We start from the raw sequence: 19,655 nt of genomic DNA, 5'->3' as shown, positions 1-19,655 counted from the left end.
TGAGAACTCCCAAGAACCTTATTCTGTCCTATGTTAAATAATTAGAATGTCTTTTTAATTTATAGACAATTGTCCAGAAAGAAATCATAACAGATTTTTATGCAGCAGAAACTGAGCAAAACATCTGTTATTTTATTACCTACCCTTATGCATTTATCATAACAATTTGGTGTCCTTTCTGCTTTGTAACAGGTACCTTCTTCTGATCACCCTTCCTATGTGAATGACTTCCTTCTACCTTTTCCATTATTTCTCACTGGGATCTGCCTGGGAGAAACAGTGCAGATAAGCACAGTGTAAATTGTTCAGGCTCCTTCTGTCTGAGATACCCTTCCAACAGTAAGTTCAGTATCATCACTTTCTCACAGCCCTACAGTGCACACTCAGGCTGCAAGAGCCCTTGTTTAGGGCTGTGACACTGCCTTATCATCACGTGGAGAACTCTGAGCTGAGGAACCCCCACTACCTCCACTCAGAGAAAACAGTGTCCAAGAGCTGGAAAGGTCCTGCAGAAGTCCTAGACCAAGAATTATGAGACCTAGCTGGCTCAGGCTGCTCTCACTGACAAGTGTGAGCATGGGCCAGCTGGCCCAAGGATTATCATTCTCTCTCAAATGCATTAGCAAAGCAGAACCACAGAATGTTGCAAATCACACTGAAAATTAATTAAAGTAATCCAGGGCAGTGTTTATCAGTTTATGTTCTCTTTCACAATCACAGATTGTAGATATCTATCTGTCTGCTTAAACTATATGATCATCCCTCTACTCTTACTGTTATTAAATCAGATCAGTCATCAATTTTTTTTAAGCCAAATGACAGAGCAAGTATTTTGTATGAAAGCTATGAACTCATGATAGCAAGAAATTATATAACTGAAATGGGAACAATGTCCATTTGCAGTTTAGAATTGGATTGAAAAACTGTATCCAGAATATGTATCTATATATTTTATAAAGCAGATTTATTTTTATTAGATAGCAATAGGTACCAGAAGAAAACATTTGGAATATTTCAAAAACACAGAGAAAATTCCTAGCAGTTTGATTATTCCCTTTTCTTGAATGGAAAGAGAGGCAAAAATATATACTTGCCATACCTTTTCTAGAAACTGAACCAAGTGAAATACTTGTACCTTCTTGAAAACTGAGACTGCTTACTCCCTCTTAGCAGATTGCAATCTACTGTCATGGATGAGAAACATGATGCACTTGAACATTCAGGTAACAGGTGGCATGGCAAGACTTCAGGAAGATGAATATCCAGGAGGAATCTAGCAAAAATTTTAGAGCAGAGTGTGTAATTTTATTTGGTTATACAGCCAGTGCACTCAATTTGAAGACTGGGTAAATAACAAAACAACTGTGCCCTATCAAAATTAAATGCTTTAATTTTCCTCTACCTTAACACAAATTTTGCATTTCCATGATTCCTTTTATTTCTGTGTAATTTTTCAATTCATTTTCATGTAAAAAAAGGAAAATCAGACATTTTTTGTCTGTTTAGTTGGATGTGGTAGTACTTAGTTTATCCTCTGCCTAATGACGCTTGCTCTGTCCACAAAGTTAAACAGAAAATTGGGCTAAAATCATTATTTGAATTTTATTCTTAGAGTATTTCAGTGGGGAAGAGCTTCCTGGAAATTATTTACTAGACAGGTCTCAGACATGAAACTTGTCTACCCACACCAGTGTTTCACAATGTCACCCATCTTCTCACATACAAAATGCACAGGGTTAGTCATGAAAACTACTGCAGCAAGATTTGATCTTGGTCCATTAAAGGCAGTAGTTTTCTACCAATTCCAAAGAAATTGCTCCAAAAATGGTGTGACAAGTAAATAGTACTACTTCATTGTACTGGGTTATGGTGGCTGGCAGCCTGGGTTGTGCTCTAATATAGTGGCACTCAGTCTTTCATACACTGCAAGCAGAGCTAATCCTGAAAGCCACATGAGATGTGACTGTGAGGACTGAACAGCCTGTGCACTTGGCATTGCTTCTAACTGATTTTTTCACAGTCTATTTCTCACTGAGAAAACAAACAAGCAAGCAAACAAGAATTTTCAGTCCATAACATAATAAAAAGCTTGTACGAGCTCAAGCAGCAAGATAAGGTGATTATTTTGCCCTTCAGTTCAAGTGTCAGCTTGTTTTCAGCTGCTGTCAAACACTTTGTCACACCAGATGCCTGTCATGTCTGTTACGTGGCAAAATGTTTCAGTACATAGAAAACAAGATGCATGATTTTCTCATACTTATCTTTGAAATTTCCAAAGACATTTTCATTATAGTTGTGTTTGCTTTCAGCCACTGCAGTTCACTTTAAGTTCCCTTTGAAATCCTCCTTATCATCTTTTTTCTTATGCTCATGTGAGCATGTGTTAAAGTTATCTCGAAGGGTAACAAAACCTTAGGCCACAATTTCTTTTGCACACTCACTTTCCTTCCTTTTTGCTAAATAAACTTACTGCAAAGTCCTTATTTCTAATTTACTCCAATGTCCTCAATGTTATACACTCATGATACAAAGGACACATGCTCCTCTTATTCAGTTTTGGTTTATTTCTTTACTTCTCAGGACACCTACCTCAAGGAACTTGATTAAATAAAACAAGTGAATGCAAGTGTTCCTGTTGCCTCAACAGGAACAGCATTTGCTTTGCAAAGGACTCCTTTACTCCAGAAATAGTTTTTTTCCAGATTCTCCTTTCCTTCTCTGATTTTTTCCTTGTTTCCTCATGGCCACATGAAGCATAATATAATGGCTCATGGCTTTTGCAATCCATAATTTTGAAGCTAGTTTTGGACCAAGCTACTCCTACTTTCAACTCTGAGATTACAGTCGTACCGTAAATATACTGCTGAAAACCATTAAAATTTTATTTAGGCAACTATGCAGTGTTTTTCCTGTAGTGATTCAGCTATAGAATTTTAGAACAAGCCTGTTCTAATAAAATATACAGTTTATATTGGATTTAAAAGTATTTCTAGAAATGCAACGGTGTTTTTCAAGCTACACACTCAATATGACTTTCTATTATCCCATGCAAAGCAATGGCATCAAGCTGAGACAATTCCACGCTAGGCTGGAGTGTACATGGCTGAGTGAGCAGAGTCCTGCCCTCAGCCTAGTTTGCAGTGGATGAAGGGAAAAGGAGTGTTTTATGCCTTCACTTCCATCAGTGGAATTTAATGGGAAATGTATGCCTGAGCCAGGGGCCAAGCAAGCAGCCAGACATGATACTGGCCACAGCCAAGATGAGCCCTTCCTTTGGCTGCAGAGGAAAGGTTCTGCAGCACTTTGGAACAGCTGTGCCACAGCTTTTGGTGGGTTGCTCAACACAATAGCAAAGGCCCTCGTGTGCTAGAAAATTGAGACAAACCAAACAAATGCAAAAGCAATTAATACCCATTGCCATTCTTTATCAGTTGTCACCCTGACAGTGAAGGCAGCCATCACTAGAAACACTTTTTACAGACTTGGTTGGTTGGTTTGTTGGTTGGGGTATTTTTTCCTTATGGCGCAGTTTAAAGGACATTTGATAGACATATCCATGATGAAAGGTGTTTTGGGGTTTTTGAGCATTTTTTGGACATTCAAGAGAAAAAATAATCTGCTATTCAGTGGTAATTTATATAATCTTATGTACAATTAGCACTGAACTCTCATTCAATGGAGCAGATACTGACAAGATATTGTTACTAGGTGTTAAAAAACATGATTCATTGTTATCTTGATCTGTTTTAACTGCACATTTTGCAAGTCAGAAAAGAGTTTTCTGTTTGTTTAAATTTAATTTAACTGGATCAATTATTTTAATATGAAAATAAAATGAAAATCCTAAATACAATCATAAAAGAGTTCACCTGAGGCTTTTATAGTAAAATATATATACCTTGTGAAATGTGAAGACTGCAGAGACGTTTTCTTTGAGGTAAGATTAATGCAGTGCAGAGGGTCAGAATAAACTCTTAGTTCCATTTAAACAGTGGAGACCTTTGGCCAGCTCTTCAACTCTAGAGGTAAATCTCATCCTAGGTGCAGAGTCCAGTTACTTCATTAGCTTGAGCACTGATCCAGTTTCCAGAGCCCCAGAGGCACGTTTGAATGCTAGTGAATTCAAAAAAGAACAGTCATTATTAAAACTACTGCTGCATTGTTTCTCCCAGGCCAAAGGACAAGCCAAATAGTTTAATTAAATCTACTGCTACAAATTTTCCCTGGCATATTCATACAATAAGAGCATTGTGGGGTTTTTCAGTGTTTTAATTTGAAAACAATGAAAGGAGTTCTTAAAAAGAATTAAATAAATTTTTGCATTTAAGTCATCAATTATTAAAATTAATAAGTTATCCATTGTATGTTTTTATGACTAAGTTGTTCATTGATCTGCAGTTAAAATAAGCCAACTCAAACTGATTTGACTTTCTCTTAGATTCATACTGTACATTGCTCCAAATAACAGGGCTTATTCCAAGCATGTCACATAATCTGAGCAAAAGCAGGACTTTTGCTCTAAGTTAAGCTCAGGCTTTCAGACAGAATTTCTTTCATGAGGATTCTATCTCCTTTGTTGACCTTAGAGGGGTCCACAGGCTCTTTTTGTTTGGATGAAGTGTGTTGGAATCCCTCAGTTTGAAATACCCACAGAAAGTTAGCAGAACATCTTTAAACTTTGACAGTAAGAAGGTACAAACAAGTCAAACAAATGCTAAATGACATAAACATAAGATGATGCCTGGGTCATGACAGTGACCTTACTACATTTTGTACTCTGGAAGAGAAATATAATATAATAAATATAATAAATATGATATAATTAATATAATATAGTATAATATAGTATAATGTAATATATAATATAATTATATATATTATATATATACAATATATATTTATAAATTACATTTTATTATATATTAATATATTATTAATATACTATTAGTTATTATATATTAATATAATTATATTATATATAATTATATTATATATAATATAATTATATATAATATAATATATACAATATGTTATAACGTATATTATGTTATAATACATCATATAACACAATATAACACAATATCTATATATAGCTATATAATATAAATAAAAAAGAAATATAATTTAATCATGCTATATTTTAATGATCTACAAGTTGCAGCAATTGTAATTGCATGCCAAAATGTTGCTGTTGTATTGAAAGCAATTTCATTAAAATGTAATATACTTTATTTTTTATCAGCAGACAAATATGAAACATTAAAAATGGAGCTTTTTTAATTGGAAGTAGAGAAGGCTTCTTATCTCACCTTACTTAAAGTAATCTGTCTTGTTTGTTACTAAGGTAAGAAACAAGTCTGAACTAACTTAAACAAGTTTTCACTACAGCAAATGAAAAGAGGCATATAAAAATTACTCATGTGAACTGTATTTCTTATATGATGCTGTACTTTCAAAATGGCTTATCATAATTTTCAAGAGAAAAAACTGAATTTTTACAAAATGCCTTTGTTCCTACAGAAAAAGAAAAGAAGGAAGAAAAAGATTTTTCTGGGATATCTAACAAATATCTCCCAGTTACCATAAATCTGAAGAAAATTGCACGCAACTTCAGAGCATAACATGAGTTACCTATCTTCCTTCTAAAGCACAGGAAAGACTGGGTCAAGTGTGCATCTGGTGCACCATTTGATCAACACAAGTAATACCTTGGCCCTAAGGTAGCCTTTTAAAATTCCCTATTCCATTATCTTCTGAACACAGCACAGCCTAAACACAGTTTTTGACTGTCCTTGGTGATGGTAAATTATGGACAGTGGAGCTGATGAAAATTTTCAATCTTTGCTCTTACCTATCTGCTGCAATCCCTCAACAAATGACAGTCTTGTCAACTGTTTTCATCTTGGATAGTATGGTGCACCAAAATAAATGGAAATTAGAAGATCAGAAATTAATACCTTTATTTGCTGATACTTATTTACATGAGATTAAATTTTTCCTTCTTAAAAAAAACCCAACCTTTGCTCATAAAATTCCAAAACTTTGTTCAGTCAGTTAGATGGACTCATCTCTAAGGACTGACACATTAACAATTATGTAGCAAATAATGTGTAGCTCTGAAAATTTTATTTATTCCTGTTGATATGTATAGTAAGAGAAATGTATGAAGTGCTCTATAAACTGTTTCCTTTCAATTTTTTAAAATCTTTTGATCTCATTTAAATGGATTTTTTAATATCTGAATTTTTTTACAGATTTTTTATTTTACAGATATTTATGCAGATATTTTATTACAGTTATTTTCATCATCTTCATTTAAATAGTACTGGGGAGGAGTTTTTTGTTCAAATACTATATAAATTAAGTATTTTGAACTACCTAATAATTTCATATTCTAGGAATAACTTAGAGTTAATTAAATGTCAGTATAATTTGAAATTAAGTCAGCTGTATGTGGGAATAGTATTATCTTATGTAGTTCCTTAAGTATAACATTAAAAGCATACTTAGTATACTTATTATGTTTAGTGATATTGCATTTATGAAGTCTTTGATGGTCACTGTATGTAAGAAAAGGAGAATATTTTAAGAAATGTTGTTACATTTGTCAAATTAAAGATTCAACTGCTTTTTAGAAACAGAGGAAATTAGAGAGAAAACTTGAAAAATTGATAAAATTATGTAACCAAGAAAATAATTACCTTTTAAAAAAGAAAACTCTATGTATTTATTGCTATAAATTTAATAACACATTATATATCTACCTTTTCACAGCAGTAAGGACAAATTTTAATTTCACTTTCATTTGTTCTCAACCTGGAATACGGTATATTATACAGTAAAAATGAATAGAATATTTTCAGTAACACTACTTTTCAGAATCACTTGTAAGTTTACAAGAAGACTTACTAGAGCAATAGGAAAAAATTCTCCTGCTCCACAGACCAGTATTTTATAGGACAGAAAAAGACTTAATTTCTGTGGGTCCATGAAGGACAAAAATTATAGGACTGTGCTGAGCAGTATATCAATAATTACATAGTCATTAAAAAAAGGACAAATGAATCTTGGAGTCAAGCAAGGTGCTCAGTACTCACTGCTCAAATTTCACATTATTACATACTTAGACTTTTTAGGTGCTTGTCAGTCACAGTCCAGTTTCTCAACCTAAATCACATTCCCATGATTCCTCTATGCCTTGAAATGAGGTCCCTGAGGAAGGGATTTATAGCAGGATATAAGCAATTAGAAAATTAGAGGTATAGTGGTTTACCCTAAAGCCTTATGCAGGGATGTGAGGGAGGCATTTCTACTCATATATAACATCCTGTATCTGAAAGCTGAAGACCTAAGTTATTTTTAAAAACCGAAAAACAACCTAAGGCACTTCCTTTTCAAAACACAGCAAGGACATTTCATCACATTAACAGCTGAGCCTGGGATGTAAATGTCATTGAGATGTATAAAACTTGTACACAATTCTTGCTCCAGCTTAAGTTCCTTTCTCGCAGATGTGCCCCCACACATCAACTCAAAGTTCTGGTTTTGGTGTTTTAATGCAAAAGATTTACTGTAAATGATAATACAAACACAAACAAAATTTTGCAGATCCTGCAATGATTTAATCAGGACATGGTCATTAAGTTAGGTGGCTCAGTCAAGAATGGATACCCTCCTCAGCTTTCCAAGACAAAGATCTGTTGGGAGGAGGAGAGAGAATTTCAAGATGGAAATCATGAATCCTGTTAGACAGGTAATATTGCATAAGTCCCTCAACAGCTCAATCACCAAATGTTATTCTCTTTCTCATTAGGCCATTAAATTTCTCACTAATTAGAATGTGTAATGAAGGAGTCCAAGAGGGGATTTGGCCAGAGCTGAATATTTAATGAAAAAATCAACATAGAATCAGATAATTGATCTTAATGCCTACCCTCTGCACTGATGATTTAGTTTTGGACTACAAATCCAAGTTTCTTCTAACGATGAACTTTTTTGTGCAGCTGTAGCATTTCTTTCTTATATAGCAGCCTGTAAATCTCTCACACTGAACACAAAAGAGCTGTGCATTGCAAAGAGACACTAAAACAAAGAAACCATTGAAGACAAGGCAAAAGGAATGAACTTAGAAAAAAAAAGGCAATCACTGAAAGGCTTTATTTGTAGTTTCTCAAATTCCTATGACATCTCTCTATTTTAATCATACCATTCACATGGTGATTGAGTTATTTGATTGATTTTAGTGACTACTTTTGTCAAAGCTTTGGTGAAAGACTCAGTTCTTTCCAGGGAACTTCTTTATGCATACTAAAATTTTGTGATTGAGAAATGGGATTTTTTAGAGGTAGTGTTAAGGTTTTATGGACATTTTGGCCTTGTTTTAAGGTGTAGGTAAAACATCTCTACAATCCTTTAGCTGCCTACCCCTAAATTACAGAGCTGCAGTGATTTGAGACAGTATTTCTGCACCTCACTGAATGTGCATAAAAACTAGTGGTGGCAGTATTATTTCTAACAGTAAAATTTCAAAACTGAGTCAGATTGGAAGAGCCAAATGTTGTCTATCCAGCTCAGTTATCAAAAGCTGTGAAGTTGCCATATTATGGTTTCAAAAGACAAATAAGTATGGTGAGGTAGAGCAACTCTATTTAGAGTTCATTGTTACCCAGCCTAGACTAAGACTGGCTCAGTTATCCCTGTCAGTGCCATGTGTACACTGTCACATCGAATTGTAGAGCTGTCTAGTTCTCTAAACAAGCCTGACTTGGACTATAAACCAAGAAACTACATGCATACAAGTTATGGGTTCGATCTTGATCATTAGATGCCTAATCAGGAAGCCTGACATTACACATGAGGAAGGTTTCAGAAACCACTGAAAGAATTAGTGCATCTGGTTCTGAGGTCTTCAGTTTCAAAAGGACATTGGTAAATTTAGTGTGGTTCAGAAGAGTATGCTGAGGTCTGCTGAGTGATATGTCCCATAAATACTAATTAAGTTTCATTTATTTAATTTACCATAAAATATTAAGGTGATAACTTGGACACAGTGAGCAAGTGCATACAGGGGAAGATAGCTGATAGATGTTTATTGTACTTAAATAAGGACCCAAATAGTATAAAGGGATAAAACAGAAGGAAGCTAAAGCTGGCCAATCTACTTTAGAAATAAAATGCAGACAGACAATCACAGCAAGGTTAGGTATCAATGGAACAACGTACTATCCATCAGTATTAGGTGTTCAGTCAAGTCTAATTTCTACTAGGAGACATAGATCCTTTACACTTATGCTAAGGACTTGAAGTTCTCGGCACATATAAAGGTTGCAAGGCTGAACAGACCTCCAGCCTGACCAGGGAAAGGATTGGGCAGAAGTTTGACAAGACATCCAGCCCTGCAGACAGACCTAATGGGGAGACAGCAGCCTATTTCCCCATGACATGTTTTTGAAGGTTGTAACAAGGAAGAGTTTAGAAACAAAGCAACTTCCCAGGAACCTTTCTTGAGTAGTTGAGCCATACAGTGCCTTTCACTAAGGAAAAAGTGTAAATTTTAAACAACTAATTGTATACGTTTAATATAAATGTGTGAGGAAGACAGTGTATGATAAGTATCTTATTAGGTGTGTTGTACCAATTGGTAGTTCATGGACATGTTATGGACAAGACATCTCATTTAAAGGCTGCTGCCTTCTCCAGTCATCATTCAGCTTTTTTGAAGTTATCAATGTATTGTCAGCATAGTTTTAGAGCCCTGTTATCCTTTCTGTTCCTTTGCCTTTGGTAACCTGTATGAACTCCCATCAGACCACTGCTAATCCTGATATGTTGGGAAGCAGTATAAAGGAGAGAGAAGGAGAGAGAAAGGAGTGAAAAGTGAGGAAAAGAAAGAGACTTTCCTCTCCCTCCCTCTGTCACTCTTCTTTCCACATGTTCAGGCACCGAGTTAAATATAATTTGTGAAAACAAATGTCCTCTTTAATGAGACAGCTGAATAAGGCATTGGAAAATCTGCAAACATTGATTACTGGCTGTTTTTGAATGGCAAAAGAGCCTCACCATTCTCTTTGAATTATCAATGGATGTACGAGCATTTTAAATTTATTCCAAACTAAATACAGACTTAATTCTTTCATTCCATCAAACTTGCAGACACCTGTTGGGAATTAGGAATATATGCATGTAGTTTACTTGGTTTTAGAGAGTGTAATGTTCTATTTAAAGGTCTCATCAGTACAGTTCTTTAAAAAAATTGAATTAAAAATAAATTTATTGTCTTTTGGTTTTGGTACCTTCTCCTAGTTCCTACAGTAGTTCCTGACTGGTACTGCTTTTGCAGTCCTTATAGATGTGAAGATAGCAGTTTTGTTTTTAAAAGATTATTAACCACTTAATGAAGTGTAGCTTTAAAAAGAATATCCAGTACTGTGGAACACAATGTTCTGACTGTGAAGAAAGTGGGAAATAATTTGTGATACCTGTATGCAGTGGCTGACTACTGCAGTGGGAATAGCCTCAGCTGTGCAGCCTGTTACACACAGCACAATTGCTTAGGATCCATTTGGCATGAGCGTGGGCAGTGTTGTGAAAATGAGCTGCAGAAATGCAGTTCATAAACCACAGAGAACTAGACCTTATGACAGCTGAGCTATTCAAAAGATTGGTTTTGGATTTTTTTTAAGAAACCCACAACTACATTGCTTGGCTTCAACACACACTGCACTCGAGATTCCTGTGTACTAATGAGAATCTCTAATCAGGAAGTGTATTTTCAATTAGGTACTTGTTGTTCCAGCTGTACTAGGTACTTACAATCACTACAGAAACTATTATCTTCCTAACAGAAATACACATATCTCTGGCACAACCCCTGTAAGTATTATGAAGTTTTTACTCCTAAGGGACTAATGCCCTTAAAACTTGTGAGCCATCCTTTCAGATGAGGCAGAGTACCTACTCTACAGGAGTAGGAGTACTCCTGTATTTGGGTATAGGAAATAAGCACAACATCTAAATTATATCTGTCTTTTGTGGACATGACTATGAGAATATCAGACAGGATTCCTAAACTGGTTTTTATACGTACCTTAAGTCCCCCAAAAATTCTTTTCATATCATCCTTTACTGCAGCCACACACAAAATGGAGCAGATCCACTGAGACTCTGGGATTCCTAATCCTGCTAAATGCAGAGGGAAACTTCATATCAGAAACTTGATCTCTGTCTAATCTCTTGTGTAGGAAGTGATCTTCTCCTTTCCAACAGCATGCAAAATGAGCAAAACAATGAAAACTTTCACCTACTCTTGATGAATACTTTGAAGAATTTTTTTTTATTTCATTGCCTGTAGTACAGCTGGTGAGGGGAGCTGGCCCTCAGGCTTAATTCATTTATCACTGCCCCTTACTTTAGCTAGTATCTTGTTTATCTGATACTGAATAATGCTCACATGCAGTTGTGTACACAGTGACATGGGAGATATGCCATGAGGGCTGACCTGTCTACCGAAGGAAAACTGACCTGATTCACAAGGAGCCTTGTCTGAACATCATTTATGGAGATGCCAGCTGTAATGGCTGTGTAGTCATTGCTTTCAGGAGGTCAGATTTAAGATTGTATTTTGATCAGCAAGTGAGCAATAATTACTCTCCCTGGGACTGAGAAAGCAAAACAATCCTCACCCAGGTGCTTAGCTCCTATTAGGAAAGCGTGGCAGATGCTTGCATAACTCTCTGTACATGTCACTGAAGCATGCATGACATTGACACTGTCAGTAGCTAAAAGGAGAGAAGTTAGTCCCTAAAGTCCCATTTCCAGTGATTATCAAGAATCCCCAAAGAAATTTTTTAAAAGCTGGGTCAGTTCTCCAGAGGGGGTCATTCTATGGAGCTCTCCAATGCTTTATTTTTATTATTCTGAAAAAGTCCTGTCAATCATGTGCAGCAAAACACTCATTCAATTAACAATCTGTGTCATCTGAAAGTATTTAGAGATAACTTCAGCCTCTCTGTATCATGGCCTGTTTTTCACCTAAATTGCACCTAAACTGCAACCTTGTTGTTTTACACTCATGTAGTTTATTTGCAACATGAAATGAGATACTCATTAGCAGTCACATTTGATTTTTAAATTCAATTTTTAAGGCAATTTAGGATGTAATTCATGAATAAGGGCTAAATTGAGAGCCAGGGACTCTAATTCTGTCTTTCACTATGAAGTTGTCTGTGAGTCCTGACTCAATAACAGTCAGCTTCCAGCTGTCCTATTTACAAACAATCTCTCTATTGACAAAACAGTCTGTCACTAGCTATTTAATGCATTGTGATGATGATCTATATGGTATAAAAAAAATTGCTGCTGTGTGCCCCTCTGGGAAAGTGACTGTTGTGGACTATAGTTCAGTCCTTATTATACAGAGTGACTTGTCCCATTAATATTGTGCTGTTGCATGAATAAAAAATATCATCCAGTCCTTACAAAGAAGTGGACCTCCTGTGGTTGTATCCTAAAAAGTAGAAATTTCCCCATTAGGAAATCTTCAGATTAACTTTACTGTAAACTTTTTCCATAACATTTCAGTATATAGTTTAGTGTTTTTTCACTTGTACAACAGGGGAACACATTTTCACTGGAAATAAGACTGACTCTCTTCTTCAATTGCAATACTGAACAAAGCCAGAATTGTAACAGAAAAGTTATTTTTTTCCAGTCTCTGAAATTTTCAGACATATATTTTATATGGCAACTCTGTTAGCACACTTTATACTCATATCTTCTTTCTGTGCTATAATATTACATTATTGAATGATGGTAATTATTTATCTGCCACTATAATTTTCTCCTGTGGTACTACTGCTTCACTGGCTGGTTTTTCTGAGGGTGAGTAACCTAATCCAAGCATTTAATTTGGCAAGTCTTCCTGAATTTCATATTGTTCCAAGGTGCAGGCCAAGGTTTTCACAACTTCCTGACTGCTAAAATAGTTGTAGACTCTAATTTAAGCAGTGCAGTTATCAGTATTCTGAATAAAATCTGAGCCTCTATGTACCCCTGGAGCATTGTCCTTGAGGTATCACACTGTTTTGTCAGGGTGCACTTGATAAGTACAGAGTAGTGATTTTGTGCTTGTGCTCTTCAACTGTCATGGGGGGAACTATCACAACATTGTTGGAAGACAGGATAGTTCACACTGCTGTGCCTCATTATTCTAATCCCATATCCCCAGAGATTGTTCTGTCAAAGGGAAATGTCCAATTTCAATAATTCTCTTTTGTTGATCAAATTATTGTCCTTTCCAATTTTTTTCTGCTCTGAGCTGTTTTGCTAAGAGTGATTTCCAGCAATTTATCTCTTTAAAAATAATAGCTACCTATTAAGGCAAAGTATATTCCATGCCAATCTGAGAAAAGTCTCTACATCATACTCGTGTTTTTCTGCTGACATACCAGAGGCATGCTGTCACCTAGTGAAATTAAGTGTGTTTCACTGACAGGAGCCTTAATATGTGCAGAGCTGGAGGTGATGAACAGTCACCTTGTCCAAGCCCATTTAGGCTATGCAATATTGACAGCTGCTATGGAGCTTGTCCTGTTGTACTCCTAGGGAGCTATTTTTGACTGCTGTGAATATTGGGTATGAATTGGAATGTCATAAGATACATCAAAGCCTAAATTTATCCTCCATTTTTCTGAAAATCTCAGACTAAATGTTGGCATAGGTCTTACCCTCTGTCAGTGAGAAAATTTAAGAATTCCATTACTGTAGAAATAAATTAGGAAAATACAACTACAAATATCTTTGTTACTCTAATGTTACACATTGGTCAGAGGTTAATAATGCTGTTTCTCTCTTCTAAATTGCTTTACTTGAACACAAACTCTGTCATATCAGGTCTGGTAGTGAAGAAAATTTCAAGACTATCAGCAAAGATTGTAAAATAGACCTTGATGAAGAAGGAAATAACAGTAGCTGGCATTAAAAAGTGGAGCTTTAGAGTACTTTGTGAAACCCAGTAAACTTGATAGACCACTTATGTACAAGAACAACAACAAAAAAAATTTAAAAAGTGATTTTTAATTACAGAAATAACTCCAGACTTTGAAACTACCATCTCTTCCAACTCAAACAACTCTATGATTCTGAACGCCGTTGTTTAAAATTGCTTGTTTAAGGCATGGCACAGTAATAAGCTGGATTCTAAAATTCATCTAACCTGCTGATGTTATCTGTATTTACAGCTCTGTTTCTTCACCCTTAATAGAAAGTTTCCCATTTCTTTTTATATCTATCTTGAATATATAGTTCCCTTTTGCAGTTTAAATCTCATTGGCTCATTGTGCCAAAAATGTTAGTAAAGCATATCCTCTATGCAATACTACATACATAAATAGACAGAATTTTAGTATTGATTCATTTCTGTACAACTCTGTTAGGTCACTGCCCCAGAACCAAATCAGATTTTTCAGTTGCATTGGTTACACTCACTACCTTTTACTGCTTATGCTCTAACCAGGGCATTTATAGAATAATAGAATGTGTTGAAAGTTCCTCCTAACATCTAATCTAAACCTACCCTCTGTTGGTTTAAATCTACCCTCCCTCTTTGGTCCTATCATTTGTTACACCAGATTTTGAGCTGTCAGCAGAAGTTCTACATTTAGATCTAGGGTCAGCTAGGAACTTGTGATCCCATGGTGTGGCACAGGTCAGACATGAAAACTGGGGTTCAGCATTTCAGATTACGTTGAAATCATAGAAGTCATAATAGAATTTTAAATCAGCACCTTTAAATCAGCTCATTGCCATACCTGTTGTACAGCTGAGGGTGTACAACATGTTGCCATGAGCCCTGTAAGAGTTGCACACTTTGAATTAAGGAGTTAATTTCAGAGTTCCTGCTCTGAATGTATGTTCTTGGAAGAAGCTGATGGCAAACAGTATGGGAGCACAGTTCCCACCCTTCAGAACCCAGGACAGTTGAGAGTACATTTCTATTTTTACAATACATGCTCTTTAGGAAATGCTGAGAGTGAACTCAGTGGGGTGCACTCCTTGCTGCACTCTCCTGCATTTACTCTGCTAAGTCCCAGTGACACATTTTGTTCCCTACAGAACTGAACCAGCATCTTTAGTCCTGGAGCAGTAATTCTGTCTGGTAGCTGAGAAAACTCATTAATCAGCTCAGAACAGCTGAAACAGAAATGCACATATGCACATAACACATGGACACACACACACACGCAGGAGATCCCTAAGTCTGCTGTTCAAGCTCCCAAACATTTCTCCCAGTTTTCTCCCAAATCCCTTAGAAGGGGACTAGCAGCTTTGGGGTGTGGATCATGCACTAGATATTTTGCAGCCAGGATCAGGAGGACAACTTTCTATGAGGAAGTGGTTCTCATTTTTTCTTTGAATGTACACTAAATTTCATGAAGTTTTGAGCTTTTGAGGAAACCTAACCACAATTTGTAAATAAAGTAGATGTTATCTTCCAGTAGCTGGAACTTCTGAAGGGTCCATCTCATCAAGCACAAGTACACAATGCATGCTCAGACATGAGCTATATTAAGACTGCAAGAGCACTATGAAGCTTTTAGGTATTTGACACAGCTTTTAGTGTGCAGGGGGGATAAGCAGCACTTGTCTCTATTCAGCAAGGCCTCAGTGTGTCAGCTGGCCTAGTTACATTGTCTTTAGGGGAATTTGACTTACAGTGCTGCCTTTGTCTGTTCTCTTCATTAAAAACAACATAAAAAGCTCTCAGGGCATAACAGCCTATGATGTAAGTATGAAACATCAGCTTTGTGTGGCCCAAATGCCCTGGGAGGTCTCTGAGACTCTCTAAGACTTTCATTTTAGGAGCCAAATTTTTAAACAGATTCCTTTCTCATGGAATCTGTTTAAAAATTACACCACACTACATTCCATATCAGTAACACAAGCACTTGGCACAAGATCTGCAAATGTACAGTACAAACTCACTTTTAGTATACCACACACCTGTACCACTTCTCTCTTTTGAACTATTCCCATCTCAACCCCTTACTCTCTGCCTAAATGAATCCACTCTCACCTTTTTTTTTTTCTTTATTGCTTCCTGATGCCCTGGCCTTTGTCTGGAAGGCAGCTTTGTTGTAAGCACTAATATCTTTCTCTGCTGTGAAACCACTGTCAAAAGTAGTGACTATTTTGCATAGTGTTCCCTATTTGAACGTGGTAACCATGGTACACATTTTCTCCAGCTCTAATATTAAAGCTATTTTTAAATGAGCTAAGTCTATAAAGTCAGAAGTTATTATGTATTTACGTGCTGTGGTTTAAATACATCTGAACTGAGGTGACTATATGGCAAAGCATATCCCAGGTTATTGGTTCTTGACTTGGGGTCTGAGAGTAAAATATCTATCAATCTTCATTTGCAGGACTAGAAGCTTTCTGAGTTGGGGTCTTAAAATTTTCTTGTGGCAAATGTAAATTCTGCAACGAATTTCATATTTGTTTTGCTGTGTAGCAAATTTAAGTCTATAAATATGACTATCATGTCTGTACCAAAAAAAACCCTAACCAAAAAAGAAAACGAAACAAACAAACAAACCAAACCAAAACAAAAAAAGCAAACAAAAAGACCCCAAACCAAAACAACAACAACAACAACAACAACAAACAATGAACAAAATTCCATTACAATTTTGTGAACCAACACTTTTTGTCTTAATTCTAGTGAAATTTTGAAAACTACTTTTTGTTATTGATTAGGTACAGGTAAGTATTTATTGAATGTATGTGCATAATTAATTTTTCATTTATTGAGACTAACATGATCCCGAATGGATTGTTACAACCCTACATGCCTGGCCAAGCTGTTTGTTTTATTCCTGTTTAGTAGATTCCAACATGAATTCTTATTTCCTTCCATGACCGCAAGTTGATCTGTAGAATTTATATATGTCCTTTAATTGAAACTGGAATTACAGATGTCTACAAATGGCTTTTTCATTCCCCTAGTTCACTTAATGAGATGTATTGGGTAAACTGACAACTGAGACCTACCAAGTGTTCCCCTCTGTAGTCTTTTCCATCATACTGTTGTGTGTTTTGTTAATTTTCATGCATAAAAGGTCAAGGGGTCTAAATGTTTCAAAATTGTTTTCTCTTACTTGACAAATTCATAGCTGAAACATTTTGCTGAAGGTTACAAGTTTTTCATGTACATTGAAAACTTTCAGCTCTAATTTGAAGTCAGTAAATCATGAGAAAATATCAAGGATGTAAATGATAGCAAGGTCATGACTCATTTTCAATATGAAGCAATTAAGAAATGTGACAGTCAAGAAGTCAAACAGCCTGTATGAAGACGTAAACTTGGTTGGCTGCTGAATAAAACTAAAGACTTCAGTACCTTCACTGCTGAACTATTCCTAGAGATGCACATCAGATGCTGAAGAGTACTTTTTTACCTGGCAGCGGAGAATGTTTTACCTTTCTGTTGGAGAATGGAATACTCCTTGTGGATATTGACATATTACGCATTTGGTAGATAAGACTACCAAGTGTAGGTGTCCCTGAACATGCAACATCCAGGCAAATTCTAAGGTCTCTGGGGAGACATGGCAACTCAGAGATTCCTCTGCAACATCAGAATTGTGGAAGAAAATGTGCTTTTTTTCCCCAAAATGTGGATTTTGTAATTTCTGTGTCTGTGCAGCTTCATAAAACAAATTTAAGAACAAAAAGACTCCTGAACAACTATGGGACACAACATGAGGCTGAATTAGTACCTCTTTGGTACCTTTTCTTTAGCCAGAGAAGTTTACTTTCACTGTTTTGGGAAAATCGTGAAAACACATTCTTCATTCCACAAGACATGAATTAATTTATGAGTGAAGGAAAAAAGTTACCCCAGTATCCAGGTTTTAAAGGAAGAAACCTGATTAAAGGTGTCTTATTCATTTAAAATCTGGGAAAGGCCAATTGATGCATGAATCCATTTATGATCATGTTATGTGATTCTTGTGCCAATTACAGGCAAAAAAGATACACAGAGAAAGGATTCGAGCTTCAAGTGGGTTCACTGATTGTTTCTAATTATCTTTGCTATGGACCTCTGCTGCTTTAACAGGTTCCTTTCTTATGTCTGAGGGTACCATCTCTACAAAGAAGCTTGGTGCCTGCTAAGATCCAGTGCATTAAAAAATAATAAGCTGTTGGTTTCTCCATTTAAGTTTGAATCTACATCATTGAGTAGTCTCAAGTCATTGTTAATTGTAATGATCCACAGCTCTGCTTTAAAGATTGCACAAAGTTCAAGAGCAAGTATTTAGCAAGGGAGCATACAGACTTCACGCAAAGGGAAAAATACCAATGGAAAAGCATTAAACGTACAAAATTCACAACTATGAAAATAACCTGCGGTTGCCTACAAAGTGGAAATGACAAAATGCTTATAAACAATGAAAAGATCCCAAAGGTTTCTTCATTTTAACGTGGAACAAGAGAGCTGCAGACAGAAATTCAAGGTATTCAGTACCTGGTTAAAATGTTGGTAAGGAATGGGCAGGAAAGCGATGCCCATTTCAACCATAAAAGGGAACTACTTTTTCTATAATAATGTCTGTAAAGGTATCTGACAACATTGGAGCCAGAGTTCAAGATCTACAAATATTCAGCCAAGAACAGGAAGAAGGTGCCCACGTGTCAGTCACCTGGCATGCAAAATCAGAGCATACCTTCAAAACGTACTGCTATGGCAGTGCATCGTGTGCATGATGCTAAACACATTTGAATGCATTTCTTACTGAGAAACAGCACATCATGTTATCTGAACTGCTTAAGGCAAGTCAGATTTTGTGTTCATATTTCAAACTAGACTCACTACTTGACATTTTTGTATTTGAGCTCTTTAGAACTTGGAATGTATTACAGAATACTGAGATAAAAAGCTTAAGGTTTGTTGTCAAAATTAATTGCTTCCATGTATCTGCTTCTACTTGACTCATAAATAGACTAAAAATACTTTGACTGTCCAGCTTACTTAAATGAAAAGATGTAAAATTATCCATCCAATAACATGTGACTACATTTTCATTTTGAAAACCATGTAAAAATCACATTTATTTTTGCCCAGGTTACCCTGCTGTTTTAGTGGACAAAAGAATAGTTTCATGTATAAAACAAGATGGGAGTTTCACACTTTAGTTGTAAAATCACTCTTCTGATTTGCCTGAGAGTTTAAAAAATGCTATTTTGAGCATTTAAAGTCCTAATGCAATGGTGGTATGTATGGTGAGAAGTACTTATCAATTTATTAAAATAGTTTTCCTGCAATACTGTTTAAAGTGTTTGTAATATCTCACCCATGCATTTAATAGGCCTTTTTTTTGTAGGTTTTGGTTGTGGTTGTGCTTGGTTTTTGTTTGGTCATGTTTTTATAAACAAACACATATTAAAGAATTGCCAACCTGATGCAGGCAACTAACTCTACCTAGATTATAGAAAATTATTTATACTTGTCAGTCAACGAGGTTTTTTGAAAACTTCTACACCATTTTAGCATTTAAAACATAGTAAACAACTCTTTCAGTACTGGCATTATGCAAATGTCATGAAAAGTGAAATTGCTTTGTGGTGAGAGCTACAGTAGAGTCTGTTACCAAATA

This window comes from Molothrus ater, chromosome 4 (assembly GCF_012460135.2).
Source record: "Molothrus ater isolate BHLD 08-10-18 breed brown headed cowbird chromosome 4, BPBGC_Mater_1.1, whole genome shotgun sequence".
Classification (NCBI taxonomy): domain Eukaryota; kingdom Metazoa; phylum Chordata; class Aves; order Passeriformes; family Icteridae; genus Molothrus; species Molothrus ater.
The sequence above is the reverse complement of the archived record's forward strand: the minus strand, read 5'-3'. Positions refer to the sequence as shown.